The sequence below is a fragment of the Rosa rugosa genome, chromosome 2, assembly GCF_958449725.1.
Source record: "Rosa rugosa chromosome 2, drRosRugo1.1, whole genome shotgun sequence".
NCBI lineage: Eukaryota > Viridiplantae > Streptophyta > Magnoliopsida > Rosales > Rosaceae > Rosa > Rosa rugosa.
Genome location: NC_084821.1, coordinates 31,348,741 through 31,364,271, shown reverse-complemented (window position 1 = coordinate 31,364,271; position 15,531 = coordinate 31,348,741). Strand labels below are relative to the sequence as shown.

The window sequence follows — 15,531 nt, the reverse complement described above, 5'->3', positions numbered from 1 at the left end:
ACAAGTATTCGCGCTTCGGTTAAGACTTTGAGGCCATTAAAAAGGATTAAGAAATTTAGAGAAAATCCAATTTGGGTCTAGAAAAGTATTTTTAAAGTATCAAGGCTTAGGATAAGCTCGGAAAATTTTTCCCGAAAGGATTCGATGAAGTATAGGAGAAATAAGGATGTTTGAAGTGGTAATTTTCGGAGTGGGCTTGAGAAAATTAAAAGGAAAATGAAATAGTAGCAGCCCAAGCCCATTGGCCCAAAAGGAGGGGCAGATTTGACTTTTCACAATTAAATTTGGGAGAGGTATTTAAGGAACACATCACCAAACCCTAGCCTCCATCCCCCTCATTTCTCATTTCAGCTTTCTCTCTCTACCCGGTCGCCGGAAATCGCCGCCGCCGCAGGCCGCCGCCGTCGCCGGAATCCGGATTTCAACCAAAATTTCCAGATTTTCTCCTCTTCTTTCCCTCTTTCCATTTCTCCAACCAAAATCATGAAATTTAGCCATTTAATCCCCCAAAAACCCTAGAACCCGAAGCTAAAATTGGGGCTTTTGTGATTTCTTCTTTCCAAGCTCAAATCAAGGTATTTTCCATCCTAATCTAGCCTATATTCCTTCGATCTATACATCTTTCTTCCTAAATCCGAGTTTTTGATTTGGGTTTGTGATTTTGTTTGCATGAACCCGATTTCTCCTTGAACCATCAAGCTAGGCTATGGGTTTGGCAAGGATTTTTGGTAAGGATCTATCCATGCAACCTTGTTTTCGAGTTTTTGGTTGAGATGTTGATTATGGACGGATTTGTAGGTGAAGAAGGCCAAGGAGAAGGTATATGACGTGATTTTTGAAGGAGAAAGGGTAAGGAATGGGTTTTGGACAAACCCTAGAATTTTTGGAATTTATTTGATTGATTTGGTTTATGTTGAGCTATTGTTGTTGTTGGAAAAATTGTGAAATTAGAGATTTGAGGATGGATAAATAAGTAGGATTTTATTAGCATAATTTTCTTAGTGTTGGAATTTTGTTGTTGAAGATTTGGTAATTATAGTTGTGTAGTTTTGGCCAAAGGAAAAAGAAAAGGAAGAAGAAAAGAAATGGATTTGTTCTTGGAAGAAAAGGGAAAATAAAGAAAATGGTAAAAGTTGGATTAATTGAGTTTTTACCATGGTAAAGTGGTAAAAAGTGAAGAAGGTGAAAGTAAAGGTAAATTCAGTAAAAAGGAGGTAAAAGGTAAAAGTGAAAGTGTGGAGGTAAAAGTCATGGTAAAAGTGAAAAGGTGAAAAAGGAGAAGTAAATGGATAAAAGTAAAAGTAAAACTTTATTTATAATTATTTACTTATTTATTTTTTATAAATAAGAAATAATGGTAAATAAAGGAATATTTGGTCAAAAGTCAGAAGTCAAAGTCAAAGGTCAAAAGTCAACTTCGAGAGTTGACCATGGTTGACCGACCTCGTAAAACGTGAGGATCGACTCAACTTTGGTCGCTCGGATTGGCGAAAGTTTAGCGGAGCGATAAGGACGTTTTCCTTTTTAAGAAAGAAGTTAGTTTCCCAAATTGGTAAAGGTTGAAAGAAATAATTAATGGTCTCATTGAAATAAAAATGAATTAGTGTGCGCGATTACTTAAAGTTGATCATGATGTTTACCTGGATAATTACTTACAAACTAAGTAATGGTTTAGGTAACACGATCGTTAAGGAAGCTTAAGCGGAAAGCATCCGAGTGTGGAGTACGCCAGCATTTTCCAGGTAGCGTGAGCTGTCCCTTCCTTGTTAGAGGCTTTTCGATATATGTGGAATGCTCTAGTATGATATTATGTTGCCTGCAAGTATTTTTGGTTGTTCATTAGTCGATGCCTCGCGATACATGTGTTTTCAGAACTGATAATTGTTGATTGCGAAAACCGAGGCTAGACTTGCATGTTGAGATACTGTACCCTTTTGTATGTTGTGTTTGTGACCTGAAAGTGAATGGGACCTAGACGCGTAGATTCCTAGGGATCCCACGGTGTCGATAACCGTGAACCTCCGGGGGGGGGGGGGGGGGCTGTGCTCCTATGTTTGTCAAGGAAAGGTAAATACGGACAGTGAACCAGTCATAGGAGACTCAGAGCCAGGAAATGGACACTTTCGCTACTTGTAGTCACAAGGACTACAGAGTAGTTGGCTGGTTCTCGTACTCAGGACGAACCAGGTCGGTCACTGATTTATTTTACTTTAGCCGGCAGGTAAGTATCTCGGAGCTCCAAATTGTGTGAAGCATGCTGCATATGATTTCCTGAAACGAAACAACTGTGATTGTTTTTGTTTGCATTTGTTTTACTTGATTTTACAAATGCGCGCAACCTATATTCTAGTAGCTATGTTTTACCTATTAGATTTCAAACCTAACTAAGGTTGGGTCGGCCCCTATTGGGCTAGCGAGGACGAAATGCTCACCCCTACATTTCAGGTTACAACGAGGTCGTTCCGGACGATTTGGATTAGAGGTGGGTCGTTGGCCGAGTCCGTGTGTTGCTGTTCCTGTTGCTTGAAGTTCTTCCCATTTGGTACTCTATCGATTTACTAGCTTCTCTTTCTATGTTGAACTCTGTGAGGTCCGCCTACCTGGGAGCGCGCCTCACCCCTTGTTGTATTGTTATTGTTGAACTCCCTTTCATTTCGGTTATGATGTAAGCCCTAAGGCATCACAGTGCACTTGCCACTTTATTTTGTTGCTTTCCAGACTTGTTGATTTAAATGTTGGGTTGTTGATTTAAAGTCCTTTCTTAAAAGTTTTTCTTGGTCTCCCATTTTCCCAAAAATTGCATTTTCAACAAGCCTTGTAGTATTAAGTTGGTAGGTCTACGGTACGTCTACGACGTATCGAGCTCCTATTGGCTTAATATTACGGCGCTGTGGTATACTTATTCGGGTTGCCACAGAAATAAACTCGATAATACTTCAATAAATCATTAGTAATCCACTGAAAGCATAACTCAGGATTATCCCGCTATCTCAAACCTCAACACCTCAATAAATCCTCGAAAGCATAAATCAAATACTCTGTAAATCATTAAATGATTTCGGAAAGAAATCTCAATAATTCAATCATGCTCAAATATTTGCTAAATCCTTCGTACTCGTAAATCCTCATAAAACTGCTATTCGAAAACAATAATTCTCATAATATTTTCTTAATCAGTCACTTCCTGAAAATCGTTTCCCAACTCAATAACTCATAAATAAATAGCCTGAAAACATCTATTGAAAGCCTTCGGGAAGGAAATCCACTAAAAATCCCGTAACTCATAGAGCATAATAAATCTCAAGAAATCTAGCTCATAAAATCGTAATACTCAATAATTCAAAATAATAAATTAAACCTCAATCGGAAAATAATAATATACTGCATTCACATTTAATTTAAAATAAATGTCCACTCACAGTACTATTTAGGCGATCATGTATACGAATTCCTTCATCGAGCAATACTCGGTATATCGCCCTGTACACAATTATAATTCGTGAATAACAATCCGGAAATTAAATACGATTCCCACATCAAATCCTCATAAATTAACATTTCCATTTCTTCTCCAATTTAACCCAAACTTCACCATTGACACAAAAACTTTATCATTTACACCAATTCTTTAATTGAAGGTTTCTAGGGCAAAACTGAGAGAAATCCGATAGTGGAATTCTCATAAATCATCAATAACCAAACTATTGAACTTCGAAAATTCCGATTAATATCCAAACCTCCTCCAATTTCCACCAAACACCTATCCATAAATTCGTAACAATATATACTACTCAATAGACCAAAACAACTCACCAGGAACGGCCGGACGCGCCCTCACGCGCCGCCACAGGCAGCTGCGCCTGGGCCCCACGCGCCGCCGGTCAACCGCCATATCTGGCTACCAAATTTTACCAACATCATCAACTCAACATTCTAAGCGTCTTTCATAACTGTGGTCAAGTTCAATTTCCAGTCTAAAGGGTCGAATTTACCTCAAATCCGAAATCTCCAAATTTAGCTCAAATCTTCGATTCACCTTCCTCCAGCTGAATTGGAACATGAAACTTGGTGGATTAGGACCGTGGAGGAAGGGGCTAAAAAGCCCAGACGGTGGAGTCGTCTAACATGGCTGGAAAATCACGAATTGGCCGGAAAACCAATAACGAGCTCGCCGGAAATCAAGCTTGCTGCGTCGAATTCTACCATTATCATCGTGCATCGTGGCCACAGGGAGGAAGAGGAAGGTGAGACGTCCATGGGAGCCCGGTTGCACGGCCGGAGGTGGCCGGAAATGCCGGTGGTGAGGCCGGGAAACCCACTGCCGGCTATCTCCCTCTCTCTCTCGAGTTCCCTCTCTTTCTCTCGTCAGCTTCCAGAAATGGAAGCCCCTGAAAATGATGGGTTTCCCCTTTGGGAAACCCCCATATACCAAAAAAAATCCTCCAATTTACAAAATTTCCATTACATTCCAACTTATATAACTTTTTCGTTACAGCTCCGATTTTAACGTGCTGCATGTCCACGAACTCGGTTTAACGTCCTCTACGACTTTCATGAAGAACATTTTCTCAAATTTTGACCCGAACAAAAAACCAACTTTTAGGGCCCCCTAAAATGTCGAAACGGAGCCAAAAAGTAAATGAAAATGTCGTTTACCCATCGAAAGACTCGTAAACTGGTAAATTTGGGTTCGGGACGTTACAACTATGAAATAAAGTTTTTTGGGTGTGGGAGGTAAAGCAGATTTGGGTATTTTTAGAGAATTTTTTTTTATCAATTTTTCTTCCCGTTTTATTACTGTTATGTTACCGTTTCTTCTCTTATTAATTATATGCCGTTAGTTTAAGAAACATATCGAAACCAACGGTCTAGATTTCATGACTGTTGGTTTCAAATTTCTAGAGGAGCCAATGGTTACATGGCATGCGCTCACCCATGCGGAGCGCGTCCCTTGCCTGTACGTCAGTCAGTACGCAACAAAATTACATTTGCAATGCGCGTCCTTCGTCTACAGGGCGAGATTGTTGATGTCACCCTCTTTCTGTTTTGGGCCAGGTTCGAGCCTTGGGCTCCTTTCGGTCATTCTCTGGGGCAATTTATTGCCCTAGCCTGAGTCCCAGGTCTCTGACAGACCGGGCTGAAAAACCTTGGTGGAAATTGGTATTGGGCATCTGGGGCAGAACTTGATCCAAAACAATGACCAAAATATTGAAGATCATGGAAATATCAATAGTTCAAAAAAAAAAAATCGAAGAAAATATCGAATATTGATGGAAATTTTACAAAAATTTTGGATAAGAGTTATATGATCTAGGCCTCATCAACGGGCCGGGCCGGGCCAAGCCCGGCCCATTCATAGCGGGCTTGGGCCTGGCCGGGCCTTACTATATTTTTAAATAGTAGCGGACCGGGCCTTGCGGGCTTTATTTACAAATAAATCTTTAAATATACTAATTTTTTTATAATAAACTTATATTTATATATCATACACTCCAAAGAGCAACATCTATCAATTCAAAGATAATAAAAAAACTAACCGTTGGATGTGATCATTACAATAAATTATGAGTGTGGTAAAAAATTTAGCCAATTTCACCATATTTTTTTATCCGATCGAATTGGTCAACTGTCGTCACTTCTATGTCTTCTTGGTTGACCGATGGCGTAACAACCGCGAAACGTGCTTATTTTTCTATATCACGTCTATAAATATTCCATCGATGCATATGCATGGATGGACATAAGATAAAAATTTCAATTTTAATTATAAAGGCGTTGACGTATACCAATTTGCCTTCTAAAGTTGTATGATTTATATGTTGCATTTAAATTGTTGAGGTTCACTCTAAAGCAACCATGAAGTGGAAAATGAATTTAGAGAAACCAACCGCTTGATAGAGAGATTGTAATGTTTTATGGTGGTTGTAAAAAATCTAGCCTATTCGGTTCTCGTTTCAAATTCAATCAACTAGGTCAAACTTAGTTACTCTTATAAATCTATATTTATATATCATGCACTCCAAAGAGCAACCCCTATCAATTCAAAGAAAATGGAAAAACTGACCGTTGGATGAGATTATTACAATAAATTATGAGTGTGGTAAAAAATTTAGCCAATTTCACCATATTTTCGAATCCGATTGAATTGGTCAACCGTCGTCACTTGTATGTTTTCTTGGTTGACCGATGGCTTGATGACCACGAAACGTGCTTATTTTTTCACATCACGTCTGTAAATATCCTATCAATGGATGTGCATGTACATAAGATAAAAATTTTAATTTTAATTACAAAGACGTTGGCCTATATCAATTTACCTCCTAAAGTTGTATGACTTGTACATTGCATTTAAATTGTTGAGGTTCATTCTAAAGCAACCATGAAGTAGAAAATGAATTTAGAGAAACCAACCGCTCGATGGAGAGATTGTAATGTTTTATGATGGTTGTAAAAAATTCAGCCAATTTGGTTCTCGTTTCGAATTCAATCAACGAGGTAAAACTTAGTTACTCTTATAAACCTATATTTATATATCATACACTCCAAAGAGAAACCCCTATCAATTCAATAAAAATTACGGGCCGAGCCTAGCGGGCCGGGCCGAGTTTTTGCGGGCTTTTGGCGGGCCGGCCCACTACGCACCGAGGCGGGCTTTTTAACGGGCCAGGCCGGCCTTTTAGCCCTCAGGGCCGGCGGGCCTCCATCCGCCCACTTGATCCGCGGGTTTTTTGATGAGGCCTAATATGATCAGCTAAAAATATACTAAAAATAATATATCAGAAAGATGTTAAAATTAATATCGATGCTTGTAAAAAACTGAAATTTCAAGGAAATATTGAGGATATCTTGGATATTTTAGTCCTTAATGATACGCTAAAAGCAAGCGCATAATTTAACCCTGAAATTATCATTAGTAGTATAAGCAAATAGGGATCGTTCTATTCCGGGGATTGAGGGTACACCTGTCATTGTCAAACAATTAAACAATTAAAATTAAAACAAAGTATAATATTCACACATATATACACTATTTACAAAAAAGGGGGGATATATATTTTTGACTTTGGTTTTTTCGAAAATAAAACTAAGTTAACAAAACAATTAAAATGTAAAAACATAAAAATACGAATGGAATGAGAAAACAAAGATTAAAACCAAAACTATGATTAATATCGATTCAATTTCTATATTGTTCATCAAAGTCATGCAAGAAGAGTTGATCATGTAAATTGTTAGAAAGCAAACAATTCCCATATTTTACTTTTCAATGCTAAATTAATCTAAGTGAAAGCACAAAGATTAATCCTATCAAACATGCATTCAAGCCCTAGAAAGCTAGTCAATCATCACATGTTCAACGCAATAAACACCTAGAAAGGCTATCAACTCAAGTGTGCAACTTAGTATGAAAAAGTCCACCTAATTGCAATCCTCTTTAATTAAATTCGGTTTTTGCACAAAACATTTACTACTTTTCGATTCAAGAACACAAAACCAAAAAGTTGATTCATGTTCTTGAATTCGTAGCACCAATCATATAAAAACCCTAAAAGTTTCGAACCATTTAAGATGAAAATACAAAAGATATCTATCATGCAAATTGAATCAAACACTCACACAAAAGCAACAATGAATCGCAATATAAGAATCTGAAAATTTCCTTTAATCATAAAAATTCCAGAAATAATAACTTTGTTTAAACATATATGTCAACTAGTTCATAACCAACGAAATTCAAAGCAAAGGTTACAAAGGAGAATCGGATTACACCGTGGATGAAGATGAGATGGATGATGAACGTTGTGGTCTCTTGAAACTCGAAAGCAAGCTTCAAGGTTGGAGATGGATGATGGATGCTCACGGCTTCTCTTCTTCTTCTTTGGCCTTGCTTGAACTCGTGGAGATGACTAGAGGATGGAGAAAGGACTTCAAAAGCTCACGGCAAAGAGAAGTATTTTCTGATTTTTCTAAAGTCTAAACGCAAAAGAAGGGGAACCCTAGACGTCTTCATTGAGGGAGTATATATAGGGAACGAATTCTTGCTCTCCAAGCCGTGACATTCTTCTTAATATTCCATAGAATTAATCTGAAAATGCCACATAATTTCCTCCAATAATAGCTTGCCAAATAAGCCCTATGACATGGTCCAACCAATCACAAAACTCCATTTTAATTCCCTAATATCTTGGCCGAAATACCTTGAGAGAATTTCTGATTTTGTAGTTCAATTTCGGCCAAACTTTCTTTAGAGAAAATAGGGAACGAATCTAGACACCATTTAGAGCTTTTTGTGTTCAACACATATTCTCTTTCCTTTAAAATCTCCCAAGAAAATCTCCATCGAAATCTTCATATATTTTCTGATTTTTTTTCACGCCATTCCTTGTTTCTCTCTTGGCTTTGGACGGCAAACATCTCTAGGGTTTGTTCCATGCGTCACAAACCCTAATTCCTTGGGCCTTTATGGGCCTTGATCCATTTTGCCGAAAACCCAATTCAATCCATAGAGTTCTTGGGCCTTGTTGCTTCTCATTCAAGCCTTGTCACTTTCCAACGTCATAACACTTTATTTTTCCATTTCTTTTTCATAGTAATGTTGGAAACTTCATTGGTAAGCTTTCCTCGTTTTCGCAGGGTTTCTTGGTTGAAGTAGGAAAAATTCTTTTCTTCATTTCTGCTCATTTCTGTGGCTCATTGTTTCTCATTTTTGCTCCCCTCGGTGTTCGCAAGTTCCTCTTTCCATTTGTGAGTTCATTTCCACTTTTTAGCTCGGAGGTCCTGAAAATAGAAACTAATAAGAAAAATGGAAACTTTCCTAAAATGAAAAATGGCAACTTTCCTAAACTGAAAATGGGAAACTTTCTAAAAATGAAAAATAGAAACTACCGAAAATGGAAACTTACTAAAAATGATAAATAGAAACTACAAATATAGAAACTTTGTACAAATAGGAACTTTCCCAATCGAAGAATGGAAACTTTCCTAAACAGAGTTTTACTAAGGAAATGACGCAAGAAATGTAGGAAAAAGCAAGTAAAACGTCGCATTAAAATGCTCCTATCACTTAATCCAAAATGAGCTGGAGCCATGTCTTCAATACCCATGGCAGACTGATAGGAGCACAAAGTGTGACGATATTAATGAGTATATGCCCCATTTTAGCCTTGTTTCTCCTTTAGTTTCGTGTTTTGAGTCATTGAGTCATTTTGAGAGTCTTGTAGAGTGTTTGGCGTGAAATAGAAACTTTCCTGTTTTAATGGAAGTTCTGAGATGGATTTGGGCCTGGCCGTGAGCTTTGTTTGATGAATGAGGAAGCCCCATTTCATACTTGATCAGTGGGCCTGAAGAGAGAATTTATGTGAGAAACCTTGCCCAGTGGGACTCTTGGAAACAACAACGATGAAATCAGAAAATAAAGCATTTAAGACGTTTGACAAAGCAATGAAGAAAGGAAATAAAGGAGAGAGACATTTCAGTTGGGAAATAAAGGAGTGAAACGTTTCAGTTGGGAAATTAAAAGAATTGCTGATGCGGCTAAAATAGCCTCACAATTTAACCCTGCAAAATGTAGTTGTCAGTATAGGATAAGCAGGGATCGTTCAGTCCGGGGATTGTAGGGAACACATACACAAAAAGGTCAATTAACAAATAAAAGAATAAAATGGGGGTTTTGAAATTTGGTTCCTAATCTACTTAAAATAAAAACAAAACTAATAAACCTATATACAATGATTGACTTCCCTAACCTAGACCAATACCACTCAGAAATTACTAAGTGTAAAAACAGAAAATTCATTTCAACATGCTACAAAAACGTGCCCATCTTAAATGCCTAGATAAGAGCCCAAATGAACAGCCTCAGCGGATCAATCCATTTATCTAATTCGTTCTAATGTAGGCTTGGATCGGAAAAGTCCTTACCAAGCCCAATACTACTAATTTTCGAAAACACTCAGCGTAATTCTCTTAACTAGTAGTATTATCTAACCCTCGAATCAACTCACACGTGCAAATTAACCATTACACATAGAATTTAACACGTAATTTCCAGAATCGTCTAACCATTGAACATGATTTTTACCACTTTCTAGAATTAATTGCTACTTGTTTAACTCAGCGCCTTAACAAATAACAATTACTCTTGGCAAATTAAGCAAACACACAAGAACTCTCACCGTTATTCTAGCATGCAAACTTGTTAACCTAACTCTGAAAATTACCTAAACACGTAAAAGGGCACAAGATTGTAACATGCATTATCAAAGATTTCTCGAAATTAACTCAATAATAAACTGAAAATCTCAAAAATATTAATTAAAATATTCTGAAAATGTCATGTCTCCAATTACACAACTCGCAAATCCAAACACACAAAACCGAAACAAAAATTGTAAGTAGAGTCATAGTTACACTTTGAAGCTTTCCTCAGCGGCTTGGCAACAAGGTGATGAACTCGTCTCTGCTATGGTGGTGGAGCGTCCTTGACTCAGCGCCTAAGAACTTCGTAGATTGATGGATGGATGGTGGTCACGGTCTTGTAGATGTTGGAGGTATGAGGAGTGAATTGGGCAGAGTCTTGGAATAGTTTTTGGTCAGGAAGTGATAGGCAAGGAAGTGATAGGCAGGGAAGTGATGCTAATTCTGTTCTGGACGTTGCCTATTTATAGGGGAGCATTGGTTGGCTTTTGTCGATCATACCCTTCATCATTTGGACGGATGAGATTGCATCATAATTCCTTTAATTTCCCAACTGAAACATGTCCTTTATAGTCTTAATTCCTCTCATAATGGGGTCTTTTAACAAGCTGAAACGTCTTTCTCCTTTATTTATTTTCCAGTTGAAACATCTTTTTCCTTTATTCCCCAACTGAAAAACGTCTTTCTCCTTTATTTCCTTTCTTCATTGCTTGGTCAAACGTCTTTAAATGCTTTATTTTCTGATTCCATCGTTGCTGTTTCCAAGAGTTCCACCAGCCAAGGTTTCCTACAACAAGCAGGAGATTATCAGAAATTTCTAGAGAAAATAAAGGGAATTAAAATGTAAAGACCGCAAAAACGTCGACGGTGAGGAATCCTGATCCAGCTAGGATTTTTCATTAATTTTATGTTTTCCGCCTATTTCACGCCAAACACTCTACAAGACTCTGAAAATGACTTAATGACTCAAAACACGAAACTTAAGGGAGAAACAAGGCTAAAATGGGGCATATAGTCATTAATATCGTCGCACATTGTGCTCCTATCAACTACCCCACACTTAGCTTTTGCTAGTCCCTTAGCAAAACAAAAATACAAAACAAAACAAAGACTCCACAAAAAGCAAGTAAATGACTCTACTGCCCCTAACTGTTGTCTCAGAGACTCCAAACTCATGGCTTTCACTTTAAACACTTAATCAAAATCGCATAGATAATTCCATGGTTAAATAAACATGTGACACTCATATGACTAAGTAAGATATGGAGAACTTAAGTTATACAGTGAATGATAGCATGTTTCGAACAAGTCCAATCCAAACTCACAAGGCATACTCTCGATTTTTCTCTCAGAAATGGCTATGCTTAAAAGGTTCACACTCAAGTATATGCAAGAGAACAAATTGTAAGGCAACAAACAGCTTGCATATTTCATCAATAAAAGCATTTTGTGAAGAATTTTTAAAGACCTCATGAAATGACTAAGTGCACAAATGGACCTAAACCATAAGCTCGACTGTGTAACTGACTCCACTAACCAAAGGCTGCCCATCTCAAGGATCAAGTAAGGACTTGAAATAGGTTGTAATGGGGCTAAGCTAGGGTTTTCGAAAAGAAGATTAAGGATACAAAAATCCTAAGGACCTAGCAGAGCATATATGGGCCACCTTATGTCACCATTTTTGTAGGTCAATTATCATTGTTTTGGGTCCAACCTTCACTCTAACCAACATGGAAATGGACAAAGGCCTAATTTTCAACTTTGGTCTTCTACAAATATGAAAGTCCAAACCACACTTCAACAATTTCCCAAGAGTTTTCTTTTCAATTTTTCTTCTCTTTTGCCGTTTTTCTTTCTTTATTTTATTATTTTTTTTTTTACGGCAATTTTTTTTTTCTTGTTTTCTCTTGGGTTTTCCCCACCCCACACTTGTCTTTCATCGTCACCCCTACACACTATATCATGCTCTACTAAGTCCCTAGCACTAGGGTAGAGATGTCCTGTACTAAGCTCATGGTAGGGTAGTGAGGGTGATGAAACAAAGGTTTTCAACGTAGGCTCAAAGGGGTTCATGCTAAGGAGTCCCACGACGGGCACAATTGGGGACACATGCTTGTTTGGCTATGGTGGTTACCCTAATGCCTTCTATCCTATCCAAGATCAGGGCATATTATGACATACAAGTTTTGCCAGTCACAAAAGTCGAGTTCTAGTATTCTATAGTCCATTAAAATCTATGGCACATGATCATTGGATTTTCAAAGAATGATGAGGTTTTGCAAATACAGCCATGAAATTCTGAATTTATCAATAAGCACTCGAAAAGAAAGTATTTTAGCTCAACAGCTCACTTAGGGTCAAATGAATTAGACTTAATCCTAGCATGCGTTATATATGAACCAAGTCACAATCCTATCTCAAATCTTCATACAAGTATCACAATGTTGATTAACCACAGAATTCAATTAAGTCCTATTTTGATTGTGAAAACCATCAGCCATGAATCCAGAGGCAAGTTCATCCTAGACGTTAGGAGCATCCTAAGACTCAAACAAACAAAAAGACTCTAAAACGAACGAAATTTTTTTAATTTTTTTTTTTAAACTGAAAATATTCTGAAATAAAGTTGTAAACCCACCCCACACTTAGAATCTACGTTGTCCTCAATGTAGGCAAGAAATATGGTATATAGACCCTAAATATGGGGGGCTACGAAAATAAGGGAAGGGTAAAATAAACAAACAAACAAACAAAGACACAAGTACAATTCAACCTAAGCAAGTGAAGGGATAGAAATGTCAAACTCTCGTTGATGGCTCTTCCACAGCTTCGGTTGAAATGGGTTGCCTCCCATGCATGTAGCGCTTAATATTTATAGTCCTTCAGCCTGAACACTTCTCCTTGTTCACACGTCCTGGGTCAAGTGTTAGTAACATATACAAGGTTCGGATTACAAACATTATGCATTTCCTTAACTTTCTAAGTTACTTTTACATTTACATGCTTAGGTACTGGAACAGAGGACCTCATTTGTGCAATGGGACTATAGAACAGCTACCCTTGACAAGGTCTTGTTTAATCCAATATACCTTAAGTATGTCACACCACATTTTTTTTTTTGAGTTTGCTATAAACATAGTTAATATCTCAATTGATTCCAAATTGTAAGTCGAGCCCAATAGAAACCACTACTATTGGTAAGATACGATATAGGGATAGTCGCCTAGACATAAGTTTCTTTCCTTTGTTTCAGAAGGCTAGATGGCCAGATTAAAAGGTAAGTGAGAGGGAGGACTCATTTTGGTGATACTACGGAGGCTACTCCCTCATTGATGTTTAGGCCTCTATCGGCTACTCCCACATAGTGGTTTAGGCTCATTCTATAGTATCTCTGAGATCCAATTAAACCCATCACCCAAGGTCCCAATCTAAGACACCATCTGTAGTCCCCTTACTCAGCTGGTGATACGTGCAAAAGCATTCGCCAATTTAAACCCTGAAAATGTCGAGCGTTAGTATAGAGTAAGCAGGGATCGTTCTAAACCGGGGATTGAGGGTGCTAACATGTGAGAAACAAATTAATAAAACAATATACAAGTTACGAAAATTAAAAGAACACTTTACAAATTCACACGAAAATTACAAGTTTACAAGGAAAGAATTATGAAACAACAAAGAGTTAGAGAGAAAGCATACATACATTCACACGAATTAGAAAACAAAGGAATGAGAGAAACTACAAAATACACAAGTATATATAGACAATTCGAAAAGAAGAGAGAAAACAAGTTAGAAAAGGTTTTGGAAATCCTACTCCTATTTATACACAATTTACAAATCCATATCACATAGGGAATCCATATACAACAAGGAAACAAATTATTGACCAAGTCAAATAAGAAATCCTAAGTCAAAACTAACTCTAAAAACCACTAAATTAATTCCTAGAAAACACTAACACATATTTACTATTCACGGAAACACTATTCACGAATTTAAAACATATTTTTATTTTATTTATTATTTATATGAACATGCTACCTAAAAACTCTAAGTTAATTTTAATTATTTACAAATATACAAAAACACATAACATAAAGATGGGGGGGGGGGTTTTGAAGATTGAAAACATAAATTTTCGAAAACATTAAAAGATTAAAAACGTTTCTATACAATAGGTGGGAAAAGAAGAACTTTTGGAAAACAATTTATCAAGAACCTTTCAAGAACAACATATTCATGCATTCCTTTATCTTGTTAATTACCATGGAAAGATATCAACCAAGAAACAAAGTTACAAGCGCCCAATGTCCCTTATATGACTTCCCTTTACACAATTGACTAGAACAAGCGCCTAACCAATATACTTTAAATGCAAGTATCACACAATCAAAGCGACTCATAATCTCATGCATTCAAATCATTAAGAGCAAGTGAAAGTTTAGTCAATAAACATGCAAATTCAAGTACTCAAAGCAAGTCTTTTCATTACATGCATAATCTGATTTCGACCTTTGTACAAAGCCTTTACTACCATATTGAATTAGGATCAACAAGCGTTCACCTAATTACTAGCTCCAATTACATGCAATCATCCTAAGTTGGCCACCAAAGAACAAGAACATGCAAAAGTTATCTATAAAACAAAACCAGATTATCATTCCATATTTCGGCAATCAACAAGAATCAAGAACACATAAACACATCAAACATAGAAAAGCATATCAAAATCGCATCTAAAAATCAGAAAGTTAACTCATGGTTTCGGTTTTACACATAAGGAAAACAAAACAGAAAATACAACTACAAAAACACTGAACCGTAAAGAAAACATAGGGAAGATGGTATGAACAACCCTTGACTATGTCCCAAGGTCCAAAGCAGATCCAAGGCAGCAACACAAGGTAGAATTCACGGCTAGGATGGAGGATGGCACGGCTAGGAACTTGTAGATGCAAAAACCTGAAACTCAAGAGCAAACCGGTGAGAAACGAAATTGTGGAGAATAAATTGTAACCCCTGAACGTCTAATACACAAGGTATATATAGTAGAACGTCCCAAGACACTCCCAATTCGTTTCTACTTGGTTTCTCTTAGTTCGTGTTGATTTAGGACTTCTTTGGCTCACAACAGATTTCCGGTAGACTTGACCTCAGTGCACTAAAACGGCCATAACTTCCTCTAGAAAATAGATATCGCTGAGATGTAAAACTTTCTAGAAACTAGACATCTGTAGCTTTCCAACCATATAAAGATCATAATTTTCTGAGATCTGAGCGATTAATGGCACTCCATTGAAGTTGACTGATCTGCACAGGCTGTAATCCGAATCT

The 15,531-nt window shown here is 37.2% G+C and overlaps 1 long non-coding RNA gene across 1 annotated transcript; it reads left to right on the top strand.

Moving 5' to 3' along the window:
- Window positions 1-356: 356 nt before the first annotated feature.
- On the top strand, window positions 357-1,249 carry LOC133733168 (uncharacterized). The gene is made up of 3 exons (XR_009857530.1): window positions 357-575; window positions 704-728; window positions 799-1,249. It is a non-coding gene; the product is annotated as an uncharacterized LOC133733168 (long non-coding RNA).
- The last annotated feature ends 14,282 nt before the right edge of the window (window positions 1,250-15,531 follow it).